This window comes from Haemaphysalis longicornis, unplaced genomic scaffold, assembly GCF_048455015.1.
Source record: "Haemaphysalis longicornis isolate Haplotype H1 unplaced genomic scaffold, Haemaphysalis longicornis Haplotype H1 scaffold_5, whole genome shotgun sequence".
NCBI classification, from domain to species: domain Eukaryota; kingdom Metazoa; phylum Arthropoda; class Arachnida; order Ixodida; family Ixodidae; genus Haemaphysalis; species Haemaphysalis longicornis.
In genome coordinates, this window is record NW_027526385.1 from 79,210,957 (window position 1) to 79,223,132 (window position 12,176).

A 12,176-nucleotide genomic window follows, 5' to 3' on the forward strand; every position below is an offset into this window, starting at 1 on the left:
CCCAACCTTTCTGATGGAGACGTAATCATCATCCATGAGTGAAACTTAATTAAGCGCAAACAGACACAGGGACGAGAAAGGGAAACGACACCAGCGCTTACTATCAACTGAAAGATTTATTAAAATCGAAAACAGATATATATCATGCCAAGATCCAACAATCAGGCACTCACTCACTCACTCACTCACTCACTCACTCACTCACTCACTCACTCACTCACTCACTCACTCACTCACTCACTCACTCACTCACTCACTCACTCACTCATAAGTTTCACTCATGGATGTTCACCAACTAGCTCGTCTCTCCATTTTGCTTCAGTAATCATAATCATGATTACGGCAAATCATCATCCTCAATTTGACACAGGTACGCTGGTTAAGGGTCAAAACTATTACAGCTAGCTATAAAATGATGGCAAACTTCGCAGTATCACCATGTATCTGATCAGTGGTCAGTGAACTACATTTTGTGTCCCCTTGACTTACCGTCCGGTGGATACACTAGAGAGAAATGTATAAGAAAGGATGACCTCTGGCACAAGTGGAAAAAAATAAGGGTTTCGGGTGGGTGTATGACTACATGTGAAGACAAACACCGGGAGAAAAAAATAATGTGGCGGGGGCGGCAGTAAGCTTATTTTCACAAGGACACACATTGGATCACTTTCTAGTTCATGTAGTCGTAATTATCTGAATCGTTGCACGTTAGTGCGTGCTGCGATGCTCGAGGACAAAGAAGCTGCTACTGGCGCATGCAAAGCTCAAGCCTCGCGCACCTTTCGGAACAAGCCTTTGAAGCGGCGCATACACCGCTCAGTCGACCAAGATTTCTGCGCTTACTCGTCAGCAATCCCTCCCGGATCTAAAAGGCGCGCACCGGTGCTGTAAACGCCGCTCCATTGCAACGCCGCTCCCTGAAAGGGTAAGCGCGCCACCCATCGCCGCAGTTCGATTTACCGAAGAGACCTCGATTGCCTGACCACGGTTATCCATCTATTTTTTAAGTTAGCCAGACGATGAGGTTGGTGCATTCACCCGTGAAACGCGTGTCTTGTGACGTCTGCGATGACGAATCCAGGGCACCTACTGTAGCGACCGGAAGTATGCTTGTAGACTAGGGCTCCAGCGAATGGCCAAGCGCTTTTTGCTGTCAGGCCTCCTTGATGGCGCCACCATACCGCTCGGGACCGCTGTCCACCCTTGCTTTGTTTTTGACCGGTCCTGTGCCTGGATAATGTTTCTTACGGTTGATAGTCCTCTTTTCGTGAAACATTTGATGCGCTCGACAAACAGAGTCACAGAAGACAATGTCGCTTAAGCCAGTTGGCCAGTTGGCCCAACGCGCCGGACGGCTGTGTACTGTACCCGGTATAGTGTGCGCAGTACGCACTGGTGCTTCTATGTCGACGTGTGCGTTCGTAGCTTATATTGTTCACCCCACCATTGTTACTGCTATAAAAATATGCGTTAAATTTAAGCGCCAATAGCTCGTTCTGCAAGCATAAAAGCTGTTTATATGAGTTACACTTTGTCGGCCTGAGCCGATCGCACAGCTGCACGTAATACGTCAGAAGTTCAGTGTGGGGCTAGTGGGTGGCATGGCCATTCTCTTTTTTCAAAATTATATAGCTTATTTGAGTGAAGTTTGCTTCAAAATTGGGGTCAGTGTTATTCTAACGAGGCAATAGAGAGTTATAGCAGATCGGAAAAACGGTTCCGGTACGGTAACGTCTACCGTCTGGACGCCGCCGCGCATGCGCAGAACCCTACCGTATACCGGAGCGACTTGGCCGCGCGGTACCGAGACATACCGTGTCCGTCGTTCGAAAGCGGGCGGCCGCTTTGGAAGAGTTTAGGATACGTTCGATTGGCTCACGCCTAGTCGAACGGATTGTAAATATGAGATCGTTTAAGAAAAATGAGGTTGCAACAAGTGAAATCCACGCGATTCTGACAGCTCAAGCAGCAAGCGAAACACGGTCCCGGCCCAACTGCCGTGGCTTGTGTCGTCGAACGACGCATGTCCGATAGCTTCTTTTAGGTTAAATAAAGGCGATACGCCTACATAACTAGTATTAACAGCAACATGGGGACCGTCTACGAATAGGCGAGTGAGGAACAGGCGGTATCTGTGCGAGGGACTCTCAAATAAAACGAAAAACTAGGAACAGCCAGCCGTATGTACTGAGCGTACTGAGCTTGACCTACTGGCGCCATCTGTTGAAATGGCGTAGAGTTAAAATGCCGCTCCATGTTCACGCAGTCGCAGTTCGAATCTCCGTGGGGGCGTTGGATGTTTTTTTTTGTTTTTTTTTCTAGTACTGTCTTTAGCGCTTTTGAGAACTGAAAACTAATATTTCAGCACAGGAAGCGCCACAGAACACGAAAAAGTGCCAGACGACGTACAACACAAGTCGCTCCCAGCCACGGTAGCATGGCCGGTAGTTACGGTCTGCTATAACTCTAAAAACGAGCCTTCCCGGTACGGTCCCGTAGCGGCTACCGTGTACCGTACCGGAACCGTTTTTCCGATCTGCTATAACTCTCTAATAGAGAGTTTTAGAATAACGTACGCAACCGTACGCAAACAGTTAGCGAACGCTATTTCTTTGCGTCTTCCTCACTGCGCATGCGCCGTACGTTAAGCCGCTTCTGCGTTTAGCGGACGGAAGCCGAGCGGACGCTATTTCAGCGAAATAGCGTGCGTACGTGAGGCCGCCTGCGTTTCCAACATGGCGGCAAGTAGCCCGGCAAGCATCCACGATTCCGCTTTTCAGTCGGCAGTAAATTGCTCCCGATGAACCAAGTTCTTTGCCCGTGTGTTTTTAAATACGTCGAGTGTTTAGCACATCGCCCCTCGCGCAGCCCCGCATCGTCGTGACATCGCTGACTGCCCGAACGAAGCTTTGTAGCCAGGCCAGCCACCGAAGCGGTGTGTGTGTGTGTCTGTGTGTGTGTTGTGGGCGCGTTCGCGACGAAATGCGACGTTGTGTTTATGCGGGTGGACAGTGCTTCCCATGCTCTGGATTATCTTTCTCGAGCTACGTACGACTCAACCTCGCATCGGGTATGCACAGTGTGCGTGGCTAAAAGCCCTCTCGGCTTGAGCGCCAGAGTTAAGTGACTTGCTGTTCCACCCCGCAAACCGCGCCCGAGGTGAGTGCCGAATTTACGACGGGCAAGAGGAGGCCACCGATCGCCGGTCGATCGCAGTTCAAACTTGCAACGCATGTTGTGACGTTGTGCTCGTTTGGAACGCATCTCTGGATTGTTTCGAAGTTGAATAAAATGTATGCTTCAAAGTTCAAACCCGGGCATTCGGTTCAGGGCGTTCTGTGCGATTGCACGCAAGAAGTTCCGCGGTACTTCAACAGTGTCTTTATGGAACGTACTCAGGTAAGAGAATATTCATGCCGTGATGTGGCCGTGTTGCATTCAATACTAATGGGAAAGCGTTTGTTTACAATTGTTTGGATAGTCGTAAAATCTCCAAGCACTCCAGCACTCCGCTCGCAGTTCAGCCGGCGAGTCATTTCGCAAAACATTAGACAGATGGCGCCGTATGCAATAGCGTGCCGCTACGAAAAACTGATGAGACGCGCTACTAAAACTCCGCTCGCGGTGTTTACGTAGCGGGACGCAAAAATTTAGCGTTTAGCGTACGCAAAGGCAACAAACGCTGTACTAAAACTCTCTAATATTGCGATGAATCAAACCTCCATTTTTTTCTGTATGACCCCTTTAAGTTGTTTTCGGAAAATGAACTACAAAATAGAACCGTATATGAGTGATGAGCTCAAAACTTCCCTTTCAACATTACCACTCGATTATAGTTGGTACGGGCACATAGCGCCGGTGGTCAGCCGTGCTTTAATATACATTGACTATTTGGAAGCTGCTGTTAAGATGCAGCATCGACGGAGCCCCACGGGGAAAGATGAGCGGTAGGGGAGCTACCGCATCGACGGTGCAGTGTAATCGGCTAAGGTTACTCCATACTGTTGGATCGCGCCTTGCGCAAGAGAAGCCTGTTCGAGAAACACCCGATCTATAGCACCTAGTGGCCCAGAAAGTGCCGTAGACATCGTCGCTCCTAAGTAAATACTTTTTGAAATATTTTCAACAGCTTCTTTCTCAGGCTTGAATCCACGACAGAACAACGCCAGCTTCGTGAGCCCATCGTCGCTCTAGGCCCCGGACATGAGCCCCTCCGGTTCATCGTGGCTAGTGCGCGCCGAAGTCCTGGTGGTCCTGCTACCGCTGACCGGCCTGTTGGTGCCAGACCCAGCTTCTGCGCAATCAAGTGAGGCCCTACACAGACAGACCCTAGGGCTTGTTGAGGCCCCGTTCCTGTCAACAAAAGGGGGCGGGGGAAGCTTTAGGATAATACCCCTGCTTCAATAGCGTCCCAATGTCATTTGAGCCAAATGTCGTTTGACTCCAATGCGAAGTTGCGCTGCTCCACTGAGTTTTGAAATGTCATTCGGCTCAAATGACATTGGAGACAAATGAGCACCCAGAGAGGCATTTGGGGCTCTTAAATTCCATATCTAGCACTCTCGCCGACAGCGTTTCAAGTCAGCATAAACAAATACATTACTGGCGTACTTAAAACAAACAAAATACAGTCGAATCCACTTATAACGATACCGCTTATAACAATATATCGGATATAACGATGGACAACGATTGCACCGTCCAATTTTGTATGCTTTCTATGGTAAAATAACCCGCTTATTACGATGCTCCCGAGCCGCGATATCGGATATAGCGATTGAATCCGCTTACCGCGCGCGCCGAAAATGCGAAAATGCGTCACGAGAAGGAAGCAGGCGAGGAGGAAGCGATCCCAGGGGAGGCCACGGAAGCACCCGACGATGAAGGGGTGCCACAGTTATGGTCGGCGCTTCACGAAGACGCGTCGGGTCTCGACGATTTTCTCCATTCCGACAATGGTGTGGAAACGTCCGAGTGCCTCAGTGACGAGGCGATCGTTGCGAGTGTGCGTGGTGCAGCGGACAGCGGTGAGAGCGACGACGACGACGACGCGGCTGAGCAGCCTACCCAGGTACCGTCATCGCACGAGGCCCAACGAATGATACAGTTCCTACGGGACTTCATTTTTGCGAAGGACCTCCCGCTCAGCTATGTGGAGCAATTAGATGCTCTCGAAAAAGATGTGCGTCAGCTTCGCGTGAAGCAGTCAAAGCTGACTGACTATGGCTTTTCTGCAAACGAGTAGTTGCACTACCTCACTTGCATGCTAATAAAATGTTTTGATCTCTCTTGTGGCTTTTTTTTTCTCGACCCGCTTATAACGATTATCGGTTATAACGATGGGATTTTCTTGGCACTTGGATATTGTTATAAGTGGACTAGACTGTATTCCTAATTGTGGGACTTTGTTTACTTCTCGTTCACTTAAATCGTGATATCGAGATGTAATAATTCCGTACTCTCGGCACCAGCGCGAGCAAGCGCGAAACCAGTGTGGCCAGACAGCACAAAAAAAAAAAACTCGATTGCGATTGTGAATTAAGCAAAAACCGTGTCAAAGTTTACGTGTTATTGATAATTTGATACCATTTTAATGCCAAAGACTACCGCTAAATTTGATTGTTGCATTATTGTGTAAAAACAGAACTCAACAGCAGCAGCGCCTTGCAGCACGGCGAGCGACTGTTGGAGCTTTCAAATGCCATCGAAATTGTAGTGAAGCACGGCGGATTCTGAATAGCATTCGAAGAACTCCATTTGAGTCAAATGACATTTAGTTGAAATGACATTCTGGCCTTGGTGTAGCCGGGGTATTAGACTAGTGTTCTAAATGAACAAAAAGGGTAATCTAATACCCGCGGAAGGGTAATACCGGCGGAAAACCGGATAAAGCTTCTTCTGATTCACCAGTCAGATTGGATAATTGCAGATAATCTTGCCAAAGATCGCTCCGGCAACAGCCAAAAGACCCAGTGGGGCCCGTGTAATCACTGACCGAGCCACCACCACGGATTCTGCATGGCAGGGCTGCATCATGTGAGATGAACACAACAGTCGTGATTCACGTCCATTTAAATGCCTCCGTCCTAATAAACATTGCCTCCGCAGGAACAAAAAGAAGCACCTTTCCGAAGTTCATCGCGTAGGAACACATTTCGCTCAGAATGAGGCATATATATTGCAATCTCCAGTAAACGACGCTTTCAAACTGTGCTTCTATACGGCTTTGCTTGCATGTAGGGGTCATTCCCTGTTCGCCGAGGCATCTGATAAGAAGTAATTTCGATTTGTGTTGACCGCGGAAACATAGAGGGGTATGACCATAGTTTTTATTCGAAATTGGGCTCACTCATGCGAAGACGTTGTCCCAATGCGCGCTCTCACAATTCGTGCCCCGACAGCCTGCCTCGTCAAGCAAACGGCCAAGTTCACCCCTCCGGTGACAACACGCGGCCTGAACGTCACGCGGCCCGCGAGCGGCGGCCCAAGCAGGTGGATGGCCGCATTGCACGAGAGCTTCGCCGAGGTCGTCCTACCGATGCCAGCCTACCCCGACGGTAAGGATGGGCCTTCGGACTTTTAGGGGCGAAGTACTTTAAGGCCGAGGCTTGTCCGTCCGGCGTCCGTGCTCACGGCCCAGCACCGTGTAAATCAAAACATCTGTGAACGAAAGGTTCACAAAAGGCTAACAAGAACAAAATGAAAGGTTCGCAAAAGGTTAGAGAGAGAGAGAGAGAGAGAGAGAGAGAGAGAGAGAGAGAGAGAGAGAGAGAGAGAGAGAGAGAGAGAGAGAGAGAGAGAGACGCACAGCACCGTGTAAATCGAAACATTTGTGAACGAAAGATTCACGAAAGGTTAACAAGAACAAAATAAAAGGTTCACAAAAGGTTAGAGGGAGAGAGAGAGAGGGGGCTTCCGAAAAGCCGTGCTGCGCGTGCGCGAGGAGCATTGGATTGAATTGAACTGGATCGGAATGGATTGGATTGAATTGGATTGGATTAGAAATCGTTTTAGCAGCAGTAAGCACTCTCACGGGTGATTTACGGTAAGAACGATCCCCAGTACTTCGCCCACTCATCATGATTCACTTCGTGGAGATACGTGAATTTTTCAATAGCATAGGATATCAAACTGCGATATCACCCGACAGGATGTCGTGTAATGTGAGAATTTGACTTATGATTATGATGACGCCCCTCTTGTTGACCGCGTCGCCCGGGTAATTACTCGGGGCCTTTACCATAGTGTTTTCTTTCTCTTGCAGCCTTAGTAATGAAGCAGCACCAGATCGACACTTCTGGAGTAAGTCTCTACCACATTTTCTCATCTCCAAACCGAGTTGCATGCTTGAAATGCCGTATGCATACAAGCACGCAGGTGGTAAAATATATTAATATGAAAATTTCCATCCGTGAGCTGCTTTTCTCATCGGAGGAAGCAGGCTCCACCCCATTCTCCTCGATCAATCTTCGTCGAAGGAAGCATCATTGCAGCCGTAATCAGTATTATCGATGTCTACACAGAAGCTGCCTTCTCGAATGAAGAGCGCTTTAAACTCAGCAGGGGGCAAACGCACCGAAATTCAGCCTGTGGAAGGATGCACGAAGCGCAGACCGGTCCGAGGCTTCACTCGCCCATACGTTGATTTTAGGTACGTTCGTCCCGTGTCAGTTTCATCCGTTCGAGAATGTACCATACCGACTAGTCCAGCATCAAGTTTTACGCCTGCGTTCCCTTCGCCAGAGTTCCGTATACGGTACTATGCAAATGCGCTGGCAGTCCGCGCCCTCTGGGGTTCGATACGGATGGGGGCTAGATGTAGTGCATTCAACTCGCATTTCACTGAAAGCAGGTCTTCTTTCACCTTCAAGATTTTTTCACTGCCAGGAGCTCTCCAGCCGTACGCAAAGCTCCATCCTATCCGTCACCAGATAAAATGATGAGTCAAGTTTAACACTATAAATCTAGTAATCTCGAGATAAAGATGAAGCGCACCTACACAGCAGAGGCGGCGCACCATTTGTCGCGAGCCTGAGCGTCCAAGCGCAAGAGCAGCAGGCGTTAGCTTGGTCACGTGGTACCCCTGCGGTGACCTGGCTAGCGCAGCTGCGACACCTGTCCGCTGCGGATGACGTGGCGTGATGTCACACCTGCCCCAATTGCGCTCCGCCGGCTCAAGGTCACTGCGACGCGATGAATAACCTTGTGAGACATGCCGTATAAAGCTTTCGCTTTGAAATATTTGTTATACCAACTTCGTGTCCTGGTGCTCGTCGCGTGTGTCTCAGCTCTGGGCCCTGCTGTCCACCTATTCGGGTCTGATGTCGCTCGTAGTGGCGGGGCTGGTGCTGGCCGTGGCCGTGCCCTCGATGGGCCTCTCCCTGCTCACGATGCGCTGCCTGTGCGGATGCTGCGGAGGATGGAGCATCCCGGAGACGCGGGACGACCTCTCCATGCGCGACGGCTGCAGCTGCTTCCTCTTCATCCTCTACAGCGGCCTCCTGTAAGGCACGGGGCAGCGTCGCTCATCTGGGAAGACTTGGGTGTTTACATACGACGTGGTGACGCTGCGGTTGTCAGCGATCCCAAGTGTAGACAACAGCTGTTTAAATGTCGGTCGGCCTCTATACACGTCATCCCCGTCGAAGGCGATGTCAGCCTTCACAAGACGTTCGCTGTGAAGCAAGGCTAGTTGCATGGTCCGCTGCTCCGCTGACCATGTATACGCCCCTTTTTTCGAAACTATATCCGCTCCAGGACAGTTTCAAGTTCTTCCGCAAATGAAATCTACGCGAACAGACCTGAGACAGTCACGTGTTCGGTCAACTTTCACGGGACTGACCATTGCATGTATTTTTGACGTTGCCTTTCAAATATCGCGTTTTCCCATTTGGGAATGCCGATAACGACCACAACGAACACCGTAGTTTCATACGTACTTCACTTTTCATTTCAGGATTCAGGGCAGCAGCTGGGGATCTGACGCCTTTCCAAGTGTAACGACAGAACGTATACGGACACTTAGCTTTTTTCCCACTCATCGAGACGAGCCAATACTAAAAAATAAGTCGACCGTCACGCTAGAGGTTGTAGGTAGGAATTAAGCCTTGGCTCTTGCTCTGCTCCTGTCTTCCTATTTGGTCCTGAAATGTTTGGTTTGGAACCGGGCACATTTTTTTTCCGAAGTTGAGTAGTTGCCCTTTAAATTGGAACTAGTGTGCTAATGGGCCGAGTTGCAAAGAAGGATCATAGCCGTTTTGTTGTAGTAATAATAGTAATAATTGTAGTATTAAGGTGTAGTAATAAGCGCTTTATATTTATAGAACACTTTTTTCCCACGCCCACAGCCTGCTGCTTGTGTTCGCCATTTTCTCCTACAAGCACGTGCCCAACGCCATCGACAGCTTCAAGACGCAGACAGAGTTGCTGGCAGACAATCTACCTCAGGTCCTGGCCAGGCCACTCAACGTGAGTCCACGAGCGCTGCTGATCTTCTACCCTTGGTCACAGCTTTAGCAAAGTATTGTGGGATACGAGGGAACGTTCCTCGGGGGCCTTGCCAGCACTCTGGGGTAGGCCCCCACGCTAGCTCCCGGCGTGTCAACCACGCGGGCTCCCATGCCTACGGCAGCCAAGCGAGGTTCGCCGATACGAGAACACAGTAGACAGTAGTGCCAAAGCACTGCCGTTTATTTGGGGAATCCCAAAGCATGTGAGCACAGGGCTCGACGGCGTTCACAAATCGCGCCGTCCGGGTCGTGACCGCGAACGGGAGGTAGGCACTCACGGCGCGCGACAAACAAAGTTCCCACCTGAGATGCATGTATCCATCACCGCCGCCATGTTCCGCCGATCTCGAGAAACTTCGGGTGATCTTAAAGTTTCCCACGCCGAAGGATGTCGCCGGAGTCCGGCGCTTCCTAGGGATGATCGGCTACTACCGCCAGTTTATCCCCGCTTGCGTGCGCCTGCAAGCACCCTTGATAAGGATGTTGAGGAAATCCGCCCCTTGGGAGTGGGGAGAGGAGCAGGAACGCAGCCTACGCCAGCTGGCGGAAGCTGTCGCAGACACTGCATCGCTGAAACTGCCGGATCTGAACAGGCCGTTCGTTATCCAGACGGATAGGAGTGACCTCGGCGTAGGGGCAGTTCTCCTCCAGGTGGACGGAGAACAACTGCTACCCGTGGCTTTTGCGAGCCGTGCGCTGGCACCAGCAGAGCGAAACTACTCGGTCACCGAGAAGGAGTGTCTGGCCATAATCTACGCACTTCGCAAGTTTGAGATGTACGTAGAGGGGGTCAAATTCACGATCGAGACCGATCACATGGCCCTGACATGGCTTTTCCGCCTCCGCGAGCCCTGCGAGAGGCTCGCGCGATGGGCCCTGACGTTGCAAGCAACGCTTCGAGTACGAAGTACGCTATCGCAAAGGTGCCTCAAACGTGGTTGCCGACGCGCTGTCACGGGAGCCGGTAAACGACACCCAACCGGCCGGAGAAGCCGAGGAGGATGCGGAGAACCAGCAAACTCTCTCGGCGCGGGAGGAGCGCGAAGCGCGGGACTCCCCGTGCACCGAACGCTCAGCGCAAGTGCACCTCCTCGGGGGAAGACTTCCTCTCGAGGTTGCGTTCAGTCGGGAGGAGCTACTCGAGGCTCAGCAGGAGGACTTGTGATCGCCAGTCTTAGTGAAGAGACGGACCCTCAGGCAAATCGAACACCGGAGAATGACGGGCGCCGGGAAGCTGCTAGTATTGCGGCTGGCGCGAGCTCTAATGCAGCTGGTATTGCTGCAAGTGAGCTGGAGAGTTACCTGCTTGACGCCGACGGGGCTCTGCTGAAGTACGTGCCCGGCAAAAACGACTCAGACGAGTGTTTTAAGGCCGTGACCCCGCGCAAGCTCAAGTGTGCTGTTTTGCAGCACTACCACGACGCAGACGGTCACGGTAGCGCGCCAAAGACATGGCGGAAGCTTTGTCGGTATGCTACCTGGCCCGGCATGAAGGCACAAGTATGTAGTTACGTACGCACATGCCACGTCTGCCAAGAGCGCAAACCGCGAGGCGGTAAGGCGCCGGGCTTGCTACAGCCTGTCGTGAGCACAAAGCCTTGGGAGATCCTGGCGTGCGATCTGATGGGCCCGCTGCCGCGCAGCAAGAGAGGGTACAAGTTTGTACTCGTGGCGACATGCCACTTCAGTGGGATCGCTGAACTTTATCCGCTGCGCAAAGCGACAGCACAGGAGATCCTGCAAAAGCTGTCCGAAGTGTTCTGTCGCTACTGATTCCCGGAGAGGCTGATTACCGACAACGCCACGTATTTCCCATCAAGACTGTTTCGTGAAGCGTGTGCGGCCATGGGTGTCAGGCAGCAAACAACATCGTGCTATCATCCCCAGTCTAACGTGACGGAGCGCCGTAATCGTGACGTGAAGCCACTGCTCAGAGCATATGCCAGACGGCAAAAAGACTGGGACAAGCACTTGAGCTCAATCTCCTTCACTCTGCGCACAAGCGTGAATCGGTGTACTGGCTTCACGCCAGCGTTCCTGATGTTCGGCAGAGAGCTGAACACGCCGACGGATACGGTTCTGGCCGGACGGTCGAACGGAGTCCCCGCGAAAGCAGCAGACGCGGCTTACGCACGGCGCTTGCGCGAGCGGTTGGCAGACGCCATCAAGGAGGCAAACCTCAGTCGCGGTAAGCCAAGGGCCGACCAGAAGGTGGCCTATGACCGAGCTCATCGAGACGTGGCGTACCAGGTGGGCGACACTGTCTTGAAACGGAACCACGCGCTAAGCGATGCTAGCGCGGAGTTCGCGGCCGGTCTCGCACCCGGATGGGTCGGACCGTTCGTGGCCGCCGAGAAGTTCTCGCGGCTGAACTACAAGCTGAGAGACCCGATTTCGGGTCGAATCAGTGGCCCCATTCACGTGGGCGAGCTGAAGCAGTACTTTCAGAGGGAAGATACTGCCGACGCTCCAACCTCGGGCGCGCGAGACTGCGAGCTCGAGGGAGGCGCGGAGGGAAGACTCCCGACGCACCGCTACAACACCCGCAATCGGCGAGCCCGCTGACCGGCTGGGCCACCATCTCCTGAGGGTTCAAGCCCGCACGCCCAGGGTCCACGACGCCAGCACGCCAGGCCTGCTGCGAGCCAGCCGCTACCCTGGGGGAAC